This window comes from Oryctolagus cuniculus, chromosome 21, assembly GCF_964237555.1.
Source record: "Oryctolagus cuniculus chromosome 21, mOryCun1.1, whole genome shotgun sequence".
NCBI lineage: Eukaryota > Metazoa > Chordata > Mammalia > Lagomorpha > Leporidae > Oryctolagus > Oryctolagus cuniculus.
In genome coordinates this window covers 16,304,079-16,325,556 of record NC_091452.1, presented here as the reverse complement: position 1 = coordinate 16,325,556, position 21,478 = coordinate 16,304,079, and the positions used below count along the sequence as shown (strand labels likewise).

Here is a 21,478-nt window from a genome sequence, read left to right as displayed (position 1 = left end):
AAGCCAGGAGCCAGGAGCCTCCTCTGGGTCTCCCCCATGGGTGCAAGGGCCCAAGGATCTGGGCCATCTTCTGCTGCTTTCCCAGGCCACAGTAGAGAGCTAGATTGGAAGTGGAGCAGCCGGGTCTCGAACTGGCACCCATATGGGATGTCAGCGCTGCAGGCCAGGATGTTAACCTGCTGTGCCACAGCACCAGCCCCCCAATATGGGTTTCTTTCTTTCTTTTTTTTTTTTTTTTAAGATTTATTTTATTTACTTGAAAGAGTTACAGAGAGAGGTAGAGATAGAGAGGTCTTCCATCTGCTGGTTCATTCCCCAGTTGGCCACAGTGGCTGGAGCTGCACCGATCCAAAGCCAGGAGCCAGGAGCTTCCTCCGGGTCTCCCATGTGGGTGCAGGGGCCCAAGAACTTGGGGGCCATCTTCTACTGCTATCCCAGGCCATAACAAAGAGCTGGATGGGAAGAGGAGCAGGGACTAGAACTGGTGCCCATATGGGATGCTGGCCAGGGTGTTAACCTGCTGTGCCACAGCGCCAGCCCCCCATATGGGTTTCAATCCTGGCTTCATCATTTCCAATCCAGCTCCCTGTAAATGCACCTGGGAAAGCAGCGGAGAATGGTCCAAGTGCTTGGGCCCCCTGCATACATGTGGGAGACCTGGATGAAACTCCTGGCTTCAGCCTGGCCAGTCCTATCCATTGCGGCCATCTGGATCTCCCACATAGGTGGCAGGGGTCCAAGCACTCGGGCGATCATCCGCTGCCTTCCCTGGGCACATTAGCAGAGAGCAGGATTGGAAACAGAGCAGTGAGGACTTCAGCTAGTGCTCTGATATTGGATTCTAGCGTTGCAGGTGGTGATGAACCCACTGTGCCACAATGCCGGCCCCCACAGAAAGGTGTTTTTTTTTTTTTTAATTTATTTATTATTTGAGAGACAGAGAGAGAGCTCTCCCATCTACTGGCTTGCTCCCTGAGTACCCACAGTGGCGGGGGCTGGGCAAAGGCCAAAGCCAGATACAGGAACTCAACCCCAGGTCCCACCATGTGGGTGGCAGGAGCCCAGTCGCTTGAGTTATCACTGCTTCCCGCGGTCTGATTGACACCAAGCTGGAATCAGGAGCGGGGTGAGGACTCGAACCCTGGTAGTGCAAAGGGGGTTGCAGGCCAACTCCTAGGCTAAATGTCAATTCAGTCCTCTTTTTTTTTTTTATTAGAAAAGTAAAATAGTACAGGAGCATGAACTCTTATGCTTTGCTTGCGGGGGTGTCATCTTGTAAAACCACTGTGAAAAAGATTTGCGATGCCCTGACGGTTCCAGCTCCAGACAGGGGCTAATTGAGGTGAGTCACATACTCACCTTGAACGCGAAACTCAAGGGGGCGCCAAAGACTCAGTAATTAAGATAAATACTTAGGCCGGCGCCGTGGCTCAATAGGCTAATCCTCCGCCTTGCGGCGCCGGCACACCGGGTTCTAGTCCCGGTCAGGGCGCCGGATTCTGTCCCGGTTGCCCCTCTTCCAGGCCAGCTCTCTGCTATGGCCAGGGAGTGCAGTGGAGGATGGCCCAGGTGCTTGGGCCCTGCACCCCATGGGAGACCAGGAAAAGCACCTGGATCCTGGCTCCTGCCATCGGATCAGCGCGGTGCGCCGGCTGCAGGGGCGGCCATTGGAGAGTGAACCAACGGCAAAGGAAGACCTTTCTCTCTGTCTCTCTCTCTCACTGTCCACCCTGCCTGTCAAAAAAAAAAAAAAAAAAAAAAAAAAAAAGATAAATACTTGCTTTGGGGCGAATGGAGGCATGCAAAGGCAAGAGTTAGGGCCTTCCTTCCTTCCTTCCTTCCTTCCTTCCTTCCTTCCTTCCTTCCTTCCTTCCTAAGGTTTTATTTATTTATCTGAGAGGTACAGTTATGGACAGAGAGAAGGAGAGACAGAGAAAGGTCCTCCATCCACTGGTTCGCTCCCCCAATGGCCTCAACAGCCAGAGCTGAGCAGATCCAAAGCTAGGAGCCAGGAGCTTCTTCCAGGTTTCCTATGCAGGTGCAGGGGCCCAAACACTTGGACCATCTTCTAATGCTTTCCTATGCCATAGCAAAGAACTGGATCAGAAGAGGAACAGCCGGGACACAAACTGGTAACCAAATGGGATGCCAGTGCCGCCGGCCGAGGCTTAACCTACTACATCACAGTGCTGGCCCCTAGAGCCTGTCGCCTGTCTTTATTAACATTTTTTTTAATGTTTATTTATTTGAAGGCAGATAGAAAGAGAGAGATTCCATCTGTGGGTTCACTCCCCGAAATGTCCACAACAGCCAGGGTTGGACTAGGTCAGGCAGAAGCCAGGAGCCTGGAAGGAACTCCATCCAGATCTCCCACATGGGTGGCAGGGACTCAAGTTCTTGAGCCATCACATGCTACCTCCCAGGATCTGCATTAGCAGGAAGCAGGAAGCGGAGCCAGGACCCAACCCCAGGCACTCCAGTATGGGATGCAGGCATCCAAAGCAGCAGCTTAGCCACAAAGCCAAGCACCCACACCCCTGCCCCTTCATTCTTTTCAATGGCTGCAAAGTATTCGATGGGATGAGTGCCCCCATAAAAGTCTGTTTTGTATCATTCTTGACCAAATCACAAAATCTTGCATCCGTTACCCTAGTACTATGTTGAATAGCTCCATCACCTCCAGAATTCCTCTGTGAAGCCACTTGTAGATGGTCTGACCTGCTTCCCCAACCCTTGGCACTCTCGAGGCATGTGGGGGGGGGTGTGTATGTGTGTGCATGTGTATGTGTGTGTGTGAGCAAGCATCTACTTGCTTCTAAGCAAACAGAAGACAAGTGTGACAAAAATCAAACACAACCACTGAAAAGATGAACAAATAGCCCAAGGGAAGCAAAAACACTGTTAAAAAGGAAAGGTGGGGGCCGGCGTCATAGCACAGTAGGTTAATTCTCCGCCTTCTGTGCTGGTTCCAGTCCTGGTTGCCCTTCTTTCAAACCAGCTCTCTGCTATGGCCTGGGAAAGCAGTAGAAAATGGCCCAAGTGCTAGGGCCCCTGCACCTGCATGGGAGACTGGGAAGAAGCTCCTGGCTCCTGGCTTCAGATCAGCACAGCTCCGGCCATTGCAGCCATTTGGGGAGTGAACCAATGGAAGGAAGACCTTTTTCTCTGTCTCTCCCGCTCACTGTTTGTAACTCCACATCTCAAATAAATAAATAAAATCTTTTTTTTTTTTTTAAAGGTGGGGTGGGCATTGGGCCTAGCATTGTCTTCAGTATGTTAGTACTTCACATTGGAGAACCTGGATTCAGTTCCTGACTCTGGCTCCCGACTCCAGCTTCCTGCATCAGCTGACCCTGGGAGGCAGCAGTGATACGGAAGTGCTTGGGCTCCTGCCACCTGTTGGGGGACCTGGGTTACTCTCTCAATTCCCAGCATCAACCCAACCCGGCCCTGGGGCCACTGCAGACATTGGGAAACTGGGAAGTGAACCAGTGGATGAGCACTCTCTTTCTTTCTCTCTCGATTTTCTGCCTCTCAAAAAACAAAATTCAAAAGAAAACCAGAAGTGAGTGTTTGGCCTAGAGTTGAGACAGCAGTTAGAATGCCTGCATTCCACATTGGACAGTCTGGGTTCCAGGCTCTGCTCCAGTTCCAGCTTCCTGCTAACACGTACCCTTGCTAGTGATGGCTCATGTGGGGTTCCTGCCACCCACGTGGATTGAGTTCCAGTTTTCCTGCCTTGGTCCCAGTCTGGGGCTGACGCAGGTATTTGGGAAGTGAACCAGTGAATGGCAACTCTGTGTTTTGCTGTCTGTCTCTGCCTTTCGAATAAATAAAAACAAAAAAAAAAAAATAATGTGACTTTTTCATTTATTTAAAATTTACTTTCATTTTAATTTATTTTCATTTTTGTTTGAAAAGCAAACACATGCACATACACACACAGAGACAAAAAGAGAGAGCTCTTACATTCACTTGTTCACTTCCAAAAGCCCACAGTAGCTCAGCTCCAGGCCTCAATCCAGGTCTCCCACGTGATTGGCAGGGACTCAAGTCCCTGAGCCCGCATTGCTGCGTCCCGGGGTGCATGGTCATTGAGGTCCAGAAGTTGGAATTGGAAGCCGAGGTGGTGGTTGAGCCCAGGCACCCCAATATGGATTTTTGGTGTCTTTTTTTTTTTTAAAGATTCATTTATTTGAAAGAGCTACATAGAGAGAGGAGAGGCAGAGAGAGAGAGATCTTCCATCTGCTGGTTCACTCCCCAACTGGCTGCAATGGCTGGAGCTGCGCTGATCTGAAGCCAGGAACCAGGAGCCTCCTCTGGGTCTTCCCATGCAGGTGCAGGAGTCCAAGGACTTGGGCCATCCTCACTGCTTTCCCAGGCCTTAGCAGAGAGCTGGATCGGAAGTGTAGCAACCGGGTCTCTTACCGGCACCCATATGGGATGCCGGCTCTGCAGGCAGCGGCTCTAAGCGCTACACCACCGCGCCAGCCCCCCAACTGGTGCCTTAACTGCTGCACTAGATGCCCACCCCTTCTAAGAACCTCGCTGTGGTTCCGCTTCCGCCCCTGGAAGTTAGCCTCGGGCAGGTGAGACCACAGCGTGATGATGAACACCAATCGCATTATACTCTAGATATAGTTTTGTGACTTCCTTTTTCTTTCTGCTAAGCAATATGTCATGGATGTTTTTAATGTCAGCATCCTGCTCCCTCCCTTCCCACAGGGTTGTCTGCTGCCACAGTTAACCAGTCCCCTAGTGATGGACATTTGGGTTGTTTCAGTTGACATTTCAGTCAGTGAGAGGCCATGTAGATAATGGTGACCCCATAGAAAATATAGCTTAATGACATCATATCCATCTTTTTTTTTTTTTTTTTTTTTTTTGACAGGTAGAGTTATAGACAGTGAGAGAGAGACAGAGAGAAAGGTCTTCCTTCCGTTGGTTCACTCCTCAAACGGCCGCCACGGCCGGTGGGCTGCACCAATCTGAAGCCAGGAGCCAGGTGCTTCCTCCTGGTCTCCCATGCGGGTGCAGGGCCCAAGCACTTGGGCCATCCTCCACTGCCTTCCCAGGCCACAGCAGAGAGCTGGACTGGAAGAGGAGCAACCGGGACAGAATCCGGCGCCCCAACTGGGACTAGAACCCAGGGTACTGGCGCCGCAGGCAGAGAATTAGCCTAGTGAGCCATGGCACCGGCCCATATTCACGCAGCGTGCCAGCCATAGCAGCCGTTTGGGGGGTGAACCAATGGTAGGAAGACCTTTCTCTCTGTCTCTCACTGTTTAACTCTGCCTGTCAAAAACAATTATTTGAAAGGCAGAGTTAGAGAGAAGGAAGAAGATCTTTATCCATTGCAAAGGCTGGGGCTGGGCCAGGCTGAAGCCAGGAGCCTGGAACTCCATTTGGGTCTCCCATGTGGGTGCAGGAGCTCAAGCACTTGGACCATCTTCCACTGCCTTCCTAGGTGCATCAGCAGGGAGATGGATCTGAAGTGGATCATCCAGGACTCGAACCAGCATTCATATGAGATGCTGGCATGGTAGACAGTGGCTTAATCCGTTGTGCCATAAAGCTGGCCCTACCCATCTTTTTTTACCTCTCTTTCTCTGTCATTCTTCCTTTCAAATAAATAAATCTTAAAGAAAAAAAAAGAAGAAAGACAGACAGATAGATGCTGGAATTAGAAATAGGAGCTGGGTATGGAACCCAGGTATGCTGACATGGGACACTGGTGTTATAACCAGCGATTAGGATGAGCATTTATTTATTTAAAGATGTATTTATTTGAAAGGCAGAGTTACAGAGAGACAATGGCAGAGAGAGAGAGAGCTCTTCCACCCACTGGTTCAATCCACAAATGGCTACAACAGCTGGAGCTGGGCCAATTTGAAGCCAAGAGCCAGGAACCTCTTCTGGTGTCCCTCGGAAATGAACAGAGGCCAACTGATTTGTGCAGGGGCCCAAGCACTTGGGCCATCTTCTACTGCTGTCCCAGGCCATCAGCAGGGAGCTGGATGGCAAGAGGAGCAGCCGGGGCTCAAACTGGCGCCCGTATGGGATAGCAGCACTGCAGGCGGTGGCTTTACCCGCTACGCCACATCACCGGCCCTGCTGCTGAGCTTACTGCCTACCTGTCATGTGGCATCCCTACGGCAGTGCTGGTTTATGAGCCCCAAATTTGCCTACAAGGCCATGTGGAACAGAGCTGACAGCTCGTTGGGAAATGTCCTGCAGCTTTCCTGTGGCTCTCATGGCTCAGGAGGCGGGCAGCGAGCTACCACCCATCCGCCCGAGGCCCTGGCCCTGCCAGGCAGCCGTGGTATTTGCTTGCCCTTCACTCTTTGTCTCGGCAGAGAGCAGGAGAGGGGCCGGCTTGGGTGAGGTAATCCTTGTCTGGCAGGGAGCAAGGATCTGGGCCCACCCCAAACTGACCTTCTCCTTCTCCACCATGTAAGGAAGTATCCTCAGAAACGTTAGCCCAACCCCCACCGCACCCTCCCACCCTGATGCCTGTGCCCGCACGGCCCCGCTGGCTCAGGGGCTGTCTCAGAGGGAAAAGGCCCACCAGCCCCGAACAATCTGCTAAGTGTTCAAGTCACTGCAGGATGTCTGCAAGACTCACCAGCTTCTAGGTTAAAAATATCCCATGCCTGAGGGGCCCTCACTGTCTGGCTCAGAACAGAGCTGGCTCAGAGCTCCAAGGCCCCTGTACCACTGGGGAAATGAACAGAGGCCAACTGATTTGTTTTTCCCCTGTGAAACTGAAGCCAGATGATGGGGTTCAAATCTTTGCCCCACCATTCCCTAGCTGTGTGATCCCAGGCCACTCACTCAACCTCTCTGTATCTTAGTGTCCTGTCTGTAAAGGAGTCATGGTTTTATTTATCTCAAAGGCCAGGAGTCTTTGGTCTGGCTCATCCCCTGCCCCAGCCATTGAGGTCATTTGGGCAGTGAACCAGAGGACAGAGATCTTTCTCTCTCTTTCTCTCTATGTCTCTCTGCCTTTAAAAAAAAAGGGGGGGGGGCGGGGAACCTGACTTGACCACCAGGCTACATTCCAGATCAGTTCAACCAGAATTTTTACAGATTGGGTCTGGGCAAAAAAAAAAATATTTCTAAACTCTCCAAGGTAATTCCAGTGTGTCCCCAAGGATGAGACACACCGCCAGAGGGTATTAAATGGGATAATATGGGGAAAATGCTTCTGTGGGTGCCTGGTTTGTTGGGGGGTCAGGACCAACTATCCAACTTCCCTGGTAGTCAGGAAAGGCTTCCTGGAGGAGGGTGTGCCTGAGCCATGATTTTAGCAGCACTAACAGGACCTTCAGGGGCTTGGAGGCAGGAGATGTGGCCTCTCAGAAGCACTGAAAGTCATTTCCTATGACAGGAGATCAGAAAGGAGGAAATAAGGAGATTGGAGGAGGAGGAGGCATGGAGGACTAGTTCCTTTAATAAGGTCAGAGGTCACAGATAATTTTGGGTTTTATTCTAGTGAAGGTTTTAAGCAGGATAATGACCCAGACCCTCAAATTCAGAGACAAACAGGGCCAACCTGAGGCATGTGTGCAAACCAGCTGGAAACTCTGGGCTTGGCAAGGGGCTGAGGCACCAGCCTCAGGTCCCCAGCAAACCAGCACAGGGTCAGTCAGTCCCAGGCTTTCATCCTGACGTCCACATCCTGGCAGTGTAGCTGCGGGCTGGTGGCTTTGTTTATGAGCCTCAGTTTCCTAACCTGTGAAATAGGCTTAAAACCTTTATGGGATTTTTTTTTTAACTTGAGAGGCAGAGTTATAGAGAAAGGAAAGATGAGGGAGAGAGCCTCCATCCGCTGGTTCACTCCCCAAATGGCTGCAACAGCCAAGGCTACGCCATGCCATGCCAAAGCCAGGAGCCAGGAGCTTCCTCTGAGTCTCCCACGTGGGTGCAGGGGCCCAAGCACTTGGGCCGTCTTCTGCTTCTTTCCCAGGCACATTAGCAGGGAGTTGGATCAGAAGTGGATCAACTGGGACTTGAACTGGCGCCTACATGAGATGCTGGCACTGCAGACAGCAGCTTTACCTGCTACATAGTGCCAGCACACACACACACACACACACACACTTTTTTTTTTTTCTTCAAGAGTTAAATAATGAGGTAAAAAGAATTCAGTAGTGCGGCCACATGGTAAACAAGACATGCTCCCCACAATAACCATTCTTAGACACAGCCTTGATTCGGTGAATCTTGCCCTTTCTCCCTCCTCGGCTTCTAGTCTCACCTGGGCTCTTGGGTGAGGATAACTACCACTGCCCCACTCCGCTCACAGATTTCTACTGTTGCTGCTGAATCCACATAACAGCTACGGAAGGGGTGGGCTTATGATCTGGAGTGTGCTATTAAGGCAGCGGGACCTCAGGGTGGTTCAGCCTCTTGCTCCAAGCCACACAGCTACCCAGTAGCAGAGCCTCACTCCCCTTTTACTGCGGGGAAAACCGCAGCTTTGGTAGGTGAGGCAGCAGGCCCTAAGACTGTGTGGTTGGCACATAGCAGAGCCAGGGTTGGAACCCTTACCTGTCCTGGGATTCCTGGACTCCAGGGGCTTCCTCCAGAGGGTCCAAGGCCCTGCTGGGACCCACACTGAGCCACCTGGCTCCTCATGCGGATAAGCCAGGGAAAGCTGCAAACTGCAGCTGCCCCTAGGCGGGGGCCCTGGGCATACCTTTCTGAATACCAGCCCTTCCTTCTGGAATGTTCTTCCCGCAGTCTTACATTCTCCAAAAATCAGGTCAGAACTAGCTTGCTGTTTTCCAGAAACCATTTTCCAAGTCTCCTTCGAATCGCTCTTAAGTGGTTGATTCCCTCTCCCCTCATGTTAATTATTAAAGTGTTTTCCTTTTGTTATATTTTATTTTCATATTATTTTATTTTCAAAATAGCAGTTCGTGTTGGGAATAGGTAAATCATGTATGTGGTTCAAAATTCAAAAGAGTCACAAGAGACTTAGTGAAATTTTCCCTACTGTTGACCCCCTGTCACCCTGTTCTCTCACCTCACCCCCTGCCAGGTGACACTGGTCTTTGTGTATTGTTTATATATGTTTGAAGAGTGAACTTGTAGATGGGAGCTCTCTGTCTCTGCCTCTCTAATTAATTAGCAATTTTAAGAAAAAGTTTATCTTTTTAAATATATATATATATATATTCATTTATTTGAAAGGCAGAGTGACAGAGAGAGAGACAGAGTACGAGAGATCTTCACTCACTGGTTCACTCACATAACAAATGCTTGCAACAGCCCGGCCGAAGCCAGAAGCCTGGAACTCCTTCTGTGTCTCCAGCATGCATGGGAGGGGCTCCAGTGCCTGAGTCATCATTTGCTGCTTCTTAGGCACATCAGCAGGGAGCAGGATTGGATGCGGAGTAACCAGGACTTGAACAGTTATGAAGGCATACCAACAGGCAGTGTAAACCACTGTGCCGCAATGCCCACCCCTAGATTTGTCCCTTGATTTCATTTTCCATGAACTGTTTGAAGTCCCCTTGTAGTTTAGTTTGCACTTGCTGTAACGCGTTTATACAGATGGAATCGTTTGTAGGTCATGTCTCTTCCAGAGGTTGCCGGGGGAGGTGGGGTGAGGAAGTGTGGCTTCTTTGGTCCAAAACAAAGAAGAGATCCAACAGCAGCTTGCTCCCTTTTCTTGCTGTCTTACTCTGCTGTGTGGCTGTACCACACCTTGTCTCTTCTTCATCCCACGGCTGGACATTAAGGTCGTGTTTCTCCTAGGAGGCACTGTCAGTAAAGCTGCTGTGAACATGGTCATAGAAGTCTCTGTGCAGACATATGTTTTCATTTCTCTTAGATAAACACCTAAGTGTGCAACAGCTGGGTTGCAAAGTAATGTTGGAAAAATGTAAATTCTGTCTCCTCATTCCCCTGTTTAGCCACTCCAGTGGTTTCCTGTGGCCCTTGGCTCTAAACAAGGTTCTCTGAGGCTGTGCCTCCAACCTTGTCTTCTTCCAGCCTCCCTGGTTCCTGTACTCAGGCCACACTCACCTTCTGCGTCTTTTTTTTTTTTTAATTTAATTTAATTTTTTTTTTGACAGGCAGAGTGGATAGTGAGAGAGAGAGACAGAGAGAAAGGTCTTCCTTTTTGCCGTTGGTTCACCCTCCAATGGCCGCTGCGGCCGATGCTGATCTGAAGCCAGGAGCCAGGTGCTTCTCCTGGTCTCCCATGCGGGTGCGGGGCCCAAGCACTTGGGCCATCCTCCACTGCACTCCCAGGCCACAGCAGAGAGATGGCTTGGAAGAGGGGCAACGAGGGTGGAATCCGGCACCCCGACCAGGACTAGAACCCGGAATACCGGCGCCGCAGGCGGAGGATTAGCCTAGTGAGCCGCAGCGCCGGCCCTGCATGTGTCTTGATCACCCACTGCAACTTATTGCTGACTCCAGGGCCCTCCAAGCCCTGGGCCTCTCTTCCTGGAAGGTGCTTCAAAGATCTTGGCATAGCTGTTCACACCTCAGCATAGCCTGGGATCTCATGGAGAGCCCCTACCCTCCACCTGAACCTGTCCCCTGTCCTGCTTGGTTTTATTGCTTCCACCCACTGCCGTTATGCTCTGCATTTGTTTGCCTGTTTCTCAACTGTCTCTCCTTCTGATATGAACATATCATAGCCATGAGAACAGGGACTGCATCTGTCTTGTTTGCTGCTGTTCACCAGTGTCTAGGGTGGCAGGTGCTCCGTAGATACCAAACGAAGGCCGGGAGCCATGGACATACAAGGGGTTAACCAGGTTGGAGTAGGTGCTGTGCCATAGCAGGTAAAACTGCTGCCTGAGGCACCAGCACACCTATCGGTGCTGGCTCGAATCCTGAGTCCCGGATGCTTCTGATCCAGCTCCCTGCTAGTGCACCTGGGAAAGCAGCGAAGGATGCCCAAGTGCTTGGCCCTTGCACCCATGTGGGAGACCCAGAGAAGCTCCTGGCTCCTGGTTTCAGGTGGGCCCAGCTCCGGCCATTACAGCATTTGGGGAATGAACCAGCAGATGGAAGATCTCTGTCTCTGTCTCTTCTTCTTCTTCTCTCTCTCTGTAACTGCCTTTCAAATAAATAAATAAATATTTAAAAACAAAACAAATAAATAAGGAGTTCCCTGGGCTGCCGAGATTACTGCAGGATCAGGACAGGAACCCCAGGGTCCTGGCCCCCAGTTCAAGCCTCTCCTTCTCACGCCAGCCATTCACAGAGCTTCCCAGTACTGGCAAACCAAGATGGCACAGGGCTCTTAACTGCAGCGCTAGTTCTAGGAGCAAAGGGCTGGATATAACCCAAATGCCCATCAGTGGAGGAGTGATTAAATAAATTACAGAAGCACAGTCTGGCAATGGAAAGCCATGAAGCCACAGAAAAGATCCAGGAAGGGGCCAGTGCTGAGGTGTAGTGGGCAAAGCCACTGCCTGCAGTGCCGGCATCCCATGTGAGTGCCGGTTTGAGTCCTGGCTGCTCCATTTTTGATCCAGCTCTCTGCCTAGGAAGGCAGCAGAGGATGGCCTGGGTTCTTGGTCCCTGAGACTCAGAAGAAGCTCCTGGCTCCTGGCTCTGGCCTGGCCCAGTCCCAGCTATTGCAGCCATTTGGGGAGTGAACCAGCAGTTAGAAGCCCCCTCCCCCCACCTTTCAAATACATAAATCTTTAAAACAACCAACAACAATAACTAAAAACACCTGCATCCCACACCAGGGTACCTGGGTTCAAGTCCCAGCTCCAGCTCCTGATTCCAGCTTCCTGGTGACGAAGCCCCTGGGAGGCAGTGATGATGGCTCAGGTAGTTGGATCCTTGCCACCACAACGTTGTAGGCACTTGTGGGATGAGCCCATGGATGGTAGTGCTCTCTGTATCTCTCCCTCTCAAATACACAAAAGTAAATTTTAAACGAATTTTTAAAGAAACTACTGGACAGTGTTGTGTCCCAGTAGGTTAAGCTGCTGCTTGTGCCACTGGCATTCCATGTTGGAGTGCTGGTTTGAGTCCTGGCTGCTCAAAAGCAGTAGTTGATGGCCTAAGAACTTGGGCCCCTGCCCCCCAGGTGAGAGACCAGGAAGCTCATGGCTCCTGTCTCCGGCCTGGCCCAGCTCTGTCTGTTGTGAGCATCTGGGGAGTGAACCAGAGGATAGAAGATATTTCTCTCTCTGTCTTTCACTCTTTCAAATATTTGGAATTAATAATTACTTAATTAGAGAGATAGAGAACTATCATCTAATGGTTTACTCTCCAAATGTTTGCAGTAGGCTAAGGCTGGGCCAGGCCAAAACCAAGAGCCTAAAACTCAATCTGTGCTTGGTACATGGGTGGCATGGACTCAAGTGTTTGAGCCATCACTTTCTACCTCCCAGGTTGCATATTAGCAAGAAGCTGGAGACAGGAGTAGAACTGCACTGGCACCCAGGCACTCTGATGTGGGATGCCAACCAGCATCTTAACTGTAGGCAAAACACCTGCCCTGATAAGTGTATTTTGATGCACACAAAGAAAAAGCCTGAACTTGTGTAGTTTTTTAAAATAATACACATTTTCCATGAACTTAATTTTTCTTCGATTCTTATTTTATTTATTTGAAAGGTAGAGAGACAGACATTCAAAGAGATCTCCCATCTGCTGGTTTACTCTCCAATGCCTGCAACAGTTAGGGCTGGACCAGGCCAAAGCCAGGAGCCAGGAACTCAGTCTGAGTCTTGCACGTGGGTGGAAGGGAACAAGTACTTGAGCCATAAGCTCTGCCTCTCAGGAAGGTGGAATTAGAAGCAAAGCCAGGACTCCCACCCAGGTCCTCTGGTATGGGATGTGGGTATCCCGCTACGCCAAATGCCCGCCCTTCTTGAAAACCCCATGTTTGTAGAGTGACAGGAAGCACATGGGTTGTTACCTGGGGCCAGCAGTGAGAAAACCAACTGCAAAAGGGGCTTTGAGGAGTGAGGGAGTGGTTACGTGGGTGGATGAACACACGTGCCAAAGCTCATTGAGCTGAGCACTTGAAAGGGTTGCATTTTACTGGGTCTAAATTATGCCTCAATAAAGCTGATTTTTAAAAAAGATAACCTTGGTTTCCAGATGGAAAACGGCCCCTAGGGGTCCAACTTGGAGGTTAATGCAGGAATCCGAGGCCAGAGAAGGGGGTGGCTCGGCTGTTGCCAGTGCAGTGATAGTGGAGGCGGAAAGCAGGGGGGAATCAGGTTGGCAGGCGGGACTGGCCGAGGAAGGTGAGGATGAGGGGGCATTAAGGTGACTTTCAGATGTGTGTGTGGTCAACAGTTAGGGCCCTTTAAGGATATGGGGACCATGAGGATGGAGCAGCTCTGGGGACAAAGACAGCCTCCTGCATAATCACTTGCGACCCTTCTGATTCTACAACTCTTTGTTTCAAAGCCCTCCTGGCCTGGGCAGGAGTGTCACATGTAGAAGAATCCTTAGCAACCCCACCTTACAGATGGAACACTGAAGCGCAGGCAGACTTCCAGCATCCCTGACATAGGGACCCAGGAGAGCTGGGATTCCGGCTCAAGCCCTACTTTCTGCTGTGTTGTGTAGCTTCTCCTGCGAGCTCATCTGCCCCAGTTTGCCTTCTTCCACTACTCTGCCCTCTCAGGGAGTAGTTATATAGGCCATAAGTGCCTCAAAGCCTGGTCACTCTGTGGTCCTTTATGACTTTTACTGTAACTAGGAACCAGGAACTCAATAATTTTCTTTAAGTAGATCCTTTTTTAAAAAAATTTTTATTTATTTGAGAGGCAGAGAGACATCAGAGAGAGGAGGGAGGGAGGGAAAGAGAGAAGGAGAGAGAGAGATACAGAGAGGTTTCGTATCCATGGGTCCACGCTCCAAATCCCCTCAGTGAATTCAGGAACTGGGAACTCCATCCAGGTCTTTCGTGAGGGTGACAGGGACCCAAGTACTTGAGCCATCCCTGCTGTTTCACAGGGCCTGTATTAGCAGGAAGCTGGAGTTGGGATGCAATGCAGGCACTCCAATACGGAACATGGTGTTTTTTTTGTTTTTTTTTTTTTTTGTTTTTTTTGTTTTTTTTTTTTGACAGGCAGAGTGGACAGTGAGAGAGAGAGACAGAGAGAAAGGTCTTCCTTTGCCGTTGGTTCACCCTCCAATGGCCGCCGCGGCCGGTGCTCTGCGGCCGGCGCACCGCGCTGATCCGATGGCAGGAGCCAGGAGCCAGGTGCTTTTCCTGGTCTCCCATGGGGTGCAGGGCCCAAGCACCTGGGCCATCCTCCACTGCACTCCCTGGCCACAGCAGAGAGCTGGCCTGGAAGAGGGGCAACCGGGATAGAATCCGGCGCCCCGACCGGGACTAGAACCCGGTGTGCCGGCGCCGCTAGGCGGAGGATTAGCCTAGTGAGCCGCGGCGCGGGCGGAACATGGTGTTTTAACTGTTATGCTAAAACTTCCTCTTCACTGCTTTTTAACCTTAGCTTATCTAAAATTAGAGCTATCCCAGGTTTGTTGCGCCAGTTAGGTATTTTTCTTATATGCATAAATAAATATCTATTAAAATAAGAAATATTCACCCATGTTCCACTTAGACCTCACTCATTCCACTCTGGGCACTCACACCACATTTGAGGGGTTCCATGTGGGCTCATCCTGCAGTGCTGTGTATCAAGCTGGTGCTCCTGAGACAGGAGGGGTGTTCAACAAGTTCATGAACAGGCTGGCGCCGCGGCTCACTAGGCTAATCCTCCGCCTTGCGGCGCCGGCACACCAGGATCTAGTCCCGGCTGGGGCGCCGGATTCTGTCCCGGTTGCCCCTCTTCCAGGCCAGCTCTCTGCTGTGACCAGGGAGTGCAGTGGAGGGTGGCCCAAGTACTTGGGCCCTGCACCCCATGGGAGACCAGGATAAGTACCTGGCTCCTGCCATCGGATCAGCGTGGTGCGCCGGCCGCAGCGCGCTGGCCGCGGCGGCCATTGGAGGGTGAACCAACGGCAAAGGAAGACCTTTCTCTCTGTCTCTCTCTCACACTGTCCACTCTGCCTGTCAAAAAAAAAAAAAATAGAAATATCCTCATACACTGTGGTTATTTTTATAGATGCCACTGTTAGAGACAGCACTTTGCCTACATCTAGCAAAAAAACTTGACAGCGCTCATACATTTTACCTCTGACACAGCACTTCTCCTTCTAGGGATTGAGCTTCAGGAAATAATTAAGGGTGTGCTCCAAGATTTAGCTACAAGGATGTTCTTCTCAGGATTGCTGATTTTAGTGAAAAAATTGGAAATAACTAAATTTAACCAGGAGATAGGCTGAGTGGATGCTGATGTAGTTATAGGATGGCATGTTATTTTGCCCAAGGAAATGATGTTTCAGAAGAATATTGAGTGCCGTGAAAGGTGAAAGGTGTTTGCAAAATAGTGTGAAGAAAGCAGGTTTCAAAACTGTGTGTAAAACTATCCCAATGTGTGTTTAAGCATTCTATGAGTGAGTCTGTGTCAGAATCCATATGAGATGCTGGCACTGCAGACGGTAGCTTTACCTACTATGCCATGGTGCCGGCCCCAGAACAGGGGTCTTGACATAATCCAGTAGGTCAGGAATGGTTTTCTGAAGCAATGAGTTTTAGGTTGAAACTCATGAAATACATGACAGCTAACATTTAAAATTGCATTGTCCAGGGGCCAGCATTGTGGCACAGTGGGTTAAACTGTCATCCCATATCAGAGTGTAATGGTGGCATCTCATATCAGAGTGCTGATTTGAGTCCTGGATGTTCTGCTTCCAATCGAGCTCCCTGCTAATGCACCTGGGAAGGCAGTGGATGATGGCCTACATACCTGGGTCCCTGCCACCCATGTGGGAGATCTGGATGGAGTTCCTGGCTGCAGCCTGACCTGGCCCAAGTTGTTGCAGGCATTTGGAGACTGAACCTACAGGTGGAAAGTCTCTCTCTCTCTCTCCCTCTCATGCTCTGCCTTTCAAAAATAAACAAACTTGCACTAATGCTATAGTCACTAGCCACATGGGGCTACTGAACACTTGAAAAATGGCTAGTCAAATTGAAATGTAAGATACACACTAGATTTCAAAGACTTTATTCGGCCAGTGCTGCGGCTCAATAGGCTAATCCTCCGCCTGCGGCGCTGGCACACCAGGTTCTAGTCCCGGTTGGGGCGCTGGATTCTGTCCTGGTTGCCCCTCTTCCAGGCCAGCTCTCTGCTGTGGCCAGGGAGTGCAGTGGAGGATGGCCCAAGTGCTTGGGCCCTGCACCCCATGGGAGACCAGGAGAAGCACCTGGCTCCTGGCTTCGGATCAGCGGCGGCTGCGGTGGCCATTGGAGGGTGAACCAACGGCAAACAGGAAGACCTTTCTCTCTCTCTCTCTCTCTCACCCTCTCTCCCTCTCACTATCCACTCTGCCTGTCAAAAAAAAAAAAAAAAAAGACTTTATTCAAAAAAGGTGAGGTATCTTATTAATTTTTAAAATATTGATTATAAGTTGAAATGCTAACATTTAGGATACATTTAGTGGATTAGATAAACTGTATCATTAATAGTACCCATTTCTTTTTATTCTTCTTAAAATGTAGCAGATATTAAAGTTTTAATTGCATACATGGCTTGAATTCTGTGTCTAATGTATAATGCTGAGTTCAGAGGGCCAATTACTGACTAAACATGTAGTATCTCATTTAATCCTGTGATGACTCTGAGAGGTAGCTCTTATTAATCTTCCTTCTATAGGACAGGAAATTGAGACAGAGTAAATTGCTTAAGATTAACCACTAGCAGAAAGGGGAGGGTTGCGGGTGGGAGGGACGTTATGGGGGGGAAGCCATTGTAATCCATAACTGTACTTTGGAAATTTATATTCATTAAATAAAAGTTAAAATAAAATAAAATTAAAAGAAAGAAAAAAAAAGATTAACCACTAGCAAGAAGCACAACTAGGGGGCCAGTGTGTGGCATAGTGGGTAAAGTGGCTGCCTGTGACACCGGCATCCCATATGGGCACTGGTTGGTGTCCTGGCTGCTCCACTTCTGATCCAGATCCCTGCTAATCACCTGGTAAAGCAGCAGAAAAGGCTCAAGTGCTTGGCCCCTGCCATCCACCTGGGAGACCTGGAAAAAGCTTCTGGTTCCTAGTCTAGCTCCAGCTACTGCAACCATCTAGGGAGTGGAGCAGTGGATAGAAGATTGATATCTCTCTCTCTTTCTAACTGACTTCCAAATAAATAAATAATTTTTAATAAATAAATAATATCTTAAAAAAAACTAGGACTGGAGTCTGGCTGGAGACCACTCTTGGTCTGCGCGTGTTCCTACTGCCCAGAGCAACCCAGGCAGAAGAGCACAAGGGCAAAGACTGACATTGTCTTGACTATATGAGCCTTGGCTCACTTGGCCATGGAATGATCCCAGGGAGGATCTGCTGTCCTGGGGGTCTTTATTCCCCCTATGGGGAGGAGGGAGCCAGTTTGGAAGTCAGCAGGGCTGTCCATCTGCCCTGTCAGTATCACTTAAACTTTAGGAAGCCTCAAAAACCCAATGGAGTTAATCAAATGCAGTGGGTTGAATGTGTTCCCCAGAACCCCTATGTTGAACTCTAATCCCAATGTGATGGTATTCAGAGGTAGGGGCTTTGGGAGGTGATGAGTTCACGAGGGTGGGCCGTTATGCAAGGGAACCCTGAAAACTGTCTACCTTGCAAAGGTGCAACAAGAAGTCAGCCTTCTGTAACCCAGAGAAGGACTCCTCACAGCGGAACCTGACCTTGCTGGTGCCCTGAGCTTGGACTTCCAGCATGCAGAATTGTGAGAAAGAAATTTCTGTTGTTTGGAAGTCACTTGACCTAGGGTGTCACTCGACCTAGGGCACCTTGAACTAAGATACCAGGTCTGATCCCTGTGGGGTAAGGGACTGGGGCGGGGGGAGGGTGAGGAGGAGAGGAAAACGAGGAGGAGATGCAGTCTGGGGACTGTTTCCATGAGGAGGGCCCCAGGAGGGACCTGGGCGTCCAAGGGTACCAGGACTAAGCTCTGCAGCTCTGGTTCTCCTTAGAACTCCAGACACCAGGGATACAGTTGCCCACGCAGTGGAGGCCTTGGTGTCTCCTCCAGGAAACGCCGCTTGGAAGGGGAAAGTTAGAGACCTTTGGAGGAAGGACACACCTGTGCCCTGAAGCTGGTCTAAGGGAGAGCACCCCCAGCCTCTGTTTTATGCACAGGCCTTGGCAGAAGCCCAGCCAGGTCCAAATCCCAGTTTCTTAGTTACCAGCTATAGGACCTTGGGTAACTCAGTCTCCCTTTCAACTTTTCCAGCTGTAAAATGGGATAAGAGTGTTCATTTCTTAGACCTGTGGCCAAGATTAAATGCAAAACAAACAAAAAACCCCAAAAACATGGGAAGCACCTCACCCCAGCGGCCTTATTATATTGACAACACCTGTTATGACTGTTACTGTATCATTGTTTTAAGGAGAACTCACTATGCTTTCTCAGAAGAAAATAGAAAATATAACACTACATCCCCACTGCGCTGTCTTCCACTGTTACAGATATGGTATCCTGTTCATCCCAGAAGCTCTAGGGCCAACCAAGTTTTTGACTAATTATAGATTCTTTGTTCTGACTCTCTCAGCTGTTGCTTCGCGTCTGACCCAGAGTAAGAGTCCCTGCTGATTCCTCCACTCCCCCCCCCCCCATTATCACTACCACTTCAGATTCCCCGCTGCACTTTCCTCCTAGACCTCCTAATGAGCCATGGTCTCTGTCTCACCCACAGACTGGTGCTAACACCCTACACCACGATGCCGTCCCCCCCAGGCTACATCTTTTTTTTTTCTTTTAAGATTTTATTTATTTGAGAGGTAGAGTTACAGACAGCGAGAGGGAGAGACAGAAAGATCTTCTATCCATTGGTTCACTCCCTAAATGACCACAACAGCTGCAACTGGGCAGACTCAAAGCCAGGAGCCAAAAGCTTCTTCTGGATCTCCCACACGGGTAGAGGGGCCCAAGCGTTTGGGCCATCTTACTGCTTTCCCAGGCCATAGCAGAGAGCTGGATTGGAAGAGGAGCAGGTGGGACTAGAGCCGGCATCCATACGGATGCCGGTGCTGTAGGTGGAGGATTAACCTACTGCGCCACAGCACCAAGCTGTGCCAAGCTACATCTTAACTGCTGTGCCAAACACCCACCCCAGATCTTAAATTTTAATATAGGAGAATAAGGCAGATACAGATGACCTGCTTGGATTTGCCTTCAAAAAAGAACTTGCCAGGGTCAGCGTGTGGCATAGCAGATAAAACTGCCTGTGATGTTGGCATCCTATATGGGCATTGGTTGGATTCCTGGCTGCTCCACTTCCGATCCTGCTCCCTGATAATGACCTGGGAAAAGCAGTGGAAGATGGCCCAATGCTAGGGCTCCTGCCACTCATGTGGGAGACCTAGAAGAAAGTTCTGGCTCCTGGCTTTGGCCTGGCCATTGTGGCCATTTGGGGAGTGAACCAGCAGATTGAAGACTTCTCTCTAGTAGCTCTGACTTTTCAAATAAACAAATGAATCTCTTTTTTTTAAAGACTTATTTGTTAATTTGAAAGAGTTAAACAGAGAGAGAAGGAGAGGCAGATAGAGAGGTCTTCCATCCACTGGTTCACTCCCCAATTGGCCACAACAGGTAGAGCTGTGCCGATCTGAAGCCAGGAGTCAGGAGCTGCTTCTGGGTCTCCCATGCAAATGCAGGGGCCCAAGGACTTGGGCCATCTTCTACTGCTTTCCCAGGCCATAGCATAGAGCTGGATGGGAAGTGGAGCAGCCAGGACTTGGACTGGTGCCCATATAGGATGCCGGCACTGCAGGTGGCAGTTTTACCCACTACGCCACAGCGCCATCCCCCAAATAAATCTTTTTTAAAATTTATTTATTTGAAAGTCAGAGCTAGAGAGAGAGAGAGAGAGAGAGAGAGGTAGAGACAGAGAGAAAGGTCTTCCATCTGCTGGTTCATTCCCCAAATGGCCGCAACAGCTAAGTCTGGGCCAGGCTGAAACCTGGAGCCCGGAACTCCCTCTAGGTCTCCCAAGCACTTGGGCCATCCTCCACTGCCTTCCCAGGATCAGAAGTGGAGCAGCTGGGGCTCGAACTGGCGCCCATTTGGGATGTTGGTACTGCAGGCTGTGGCTTAACCTGCTGTGTCACAGTGCTGGCCCCATAAATAAATAAATACTAAAACAAACAAACAAACTTGTGATGCAGGTCAGGGAGGGACAACTTACAGAATCAATGCTTCCTGAGTCTCCTCAGCCAATGGCTGAACACAGTAACCGTAGTACTGGGGCCTGGACATGTCTGCCCAGTGGGGATTCCTTGCTTTTTCTTCCTGAAGGATTGGCCTATCTTTGACAGGTCTGAGTCTCTCCTTGCTCAATCCTGCTTCCTGCCCCTTTTTGTTTCACAGGTGTTACTTCTCACTGTATCTCACCTGCAGAGGAATCTGGGGCCCGGACTATACACTGGCATCATCCACCCCCAAGGGTGGTGAAGGACTGGTGATAGAGTAACCGCTTCTCTTAGAATTAAGACAAGAGTAAAGGATGTAGTGGGTAAAGCTGCCGCCTGCAGTACCAGTATCTCATATGGCCGCCGGTTCGAGACCCAGCTGCTCTGCTTCCTATCCAGCTCTCTGCTATGGCCTGGGAAAGCAGTAGAAGATGGCCCAAGTCCTTGGGCCCCTGCACCCACCTGGGAGACCCGGAAGAAGCTCTTGGCTCCAGGCTTTGGATTGGCCCAGCTCCGTCTGTTGCAGCCATCTGGGGAGTGAACCAGGGCATGGAAGACCTCTCTCTTTCTCTGCCTCTCTGTAACTCTTTCAAATAAATAAATCTTTTTTAAAAAATTAAGACAGGAGCTGTACAGTCTATTCATTCAGTAAACATCAGCTGTTGTTTGGGGCAGAGGCACTGTGTTAAGCACCGGGTGTGATTTTGCTGCCTTTTCTTCATTTCTTTCTGTTTAGTGTCCAATATGCCATGTCTTTCCCAGGCAGAGTTTTGACAGTCTCCAGGAAGGGTGGACACGTGGAAGATTAAGGGATACAAGCTTCCAAGTTCCTGGCTCTAGGTCCCAAAGGCTTGGCTGTGGGCTGCACTGCCAAGGGTCCAGGGGACAACCCCAGGAAGGGTTCCCAAGGGCTCCCAGCCTTGCCTAGGATCCTCCTGGAAGGTGACCTACTGGGAGACAGACGGACAGGTGGACAGATCACTCTCCAGGGTACAGACACGTGACGACCGGGTGACTGATGGACAGACACATGTTAGACTGTGGACAGATCCGTCAGCCGGAAGGTCAAGCAAGTGACTTTGCGAGCCACAGAAAAGACCAACGGGAAAGGGCCGAAGGCCCGGGAGCCGCCCACCTGCCCCCCTCGACCGCGAGGGGGCGCCGCCGCCCCGCCCAGCGCCGCCCCCCGCGAGAGCCCGGCGGAGGAGGCGGGGC

General features: G+C 50.3%; 1 long non-coding RNA gene across 1 annotated transcript; it reads left to right on the top strand.

The window, feature by feature from the left end:
- Positions 1-945: 945 nt before the first annotated feature.
- LOC127484761 (uncharacterized) lies at positions 946-21,389 on the top strand. Its single transcript, XR_011385225.1, has 4 exons — positions 946-1,342; positions 17,698-17,880; positions 18,542-18,648; positions 20,442-21,389. It is a non-coding gene; the product is annotated as an uncharacterized lncRNA (long non-coding RNA).
- Positions 21,390-21,478: the final 89 nt, after the last annotated feature.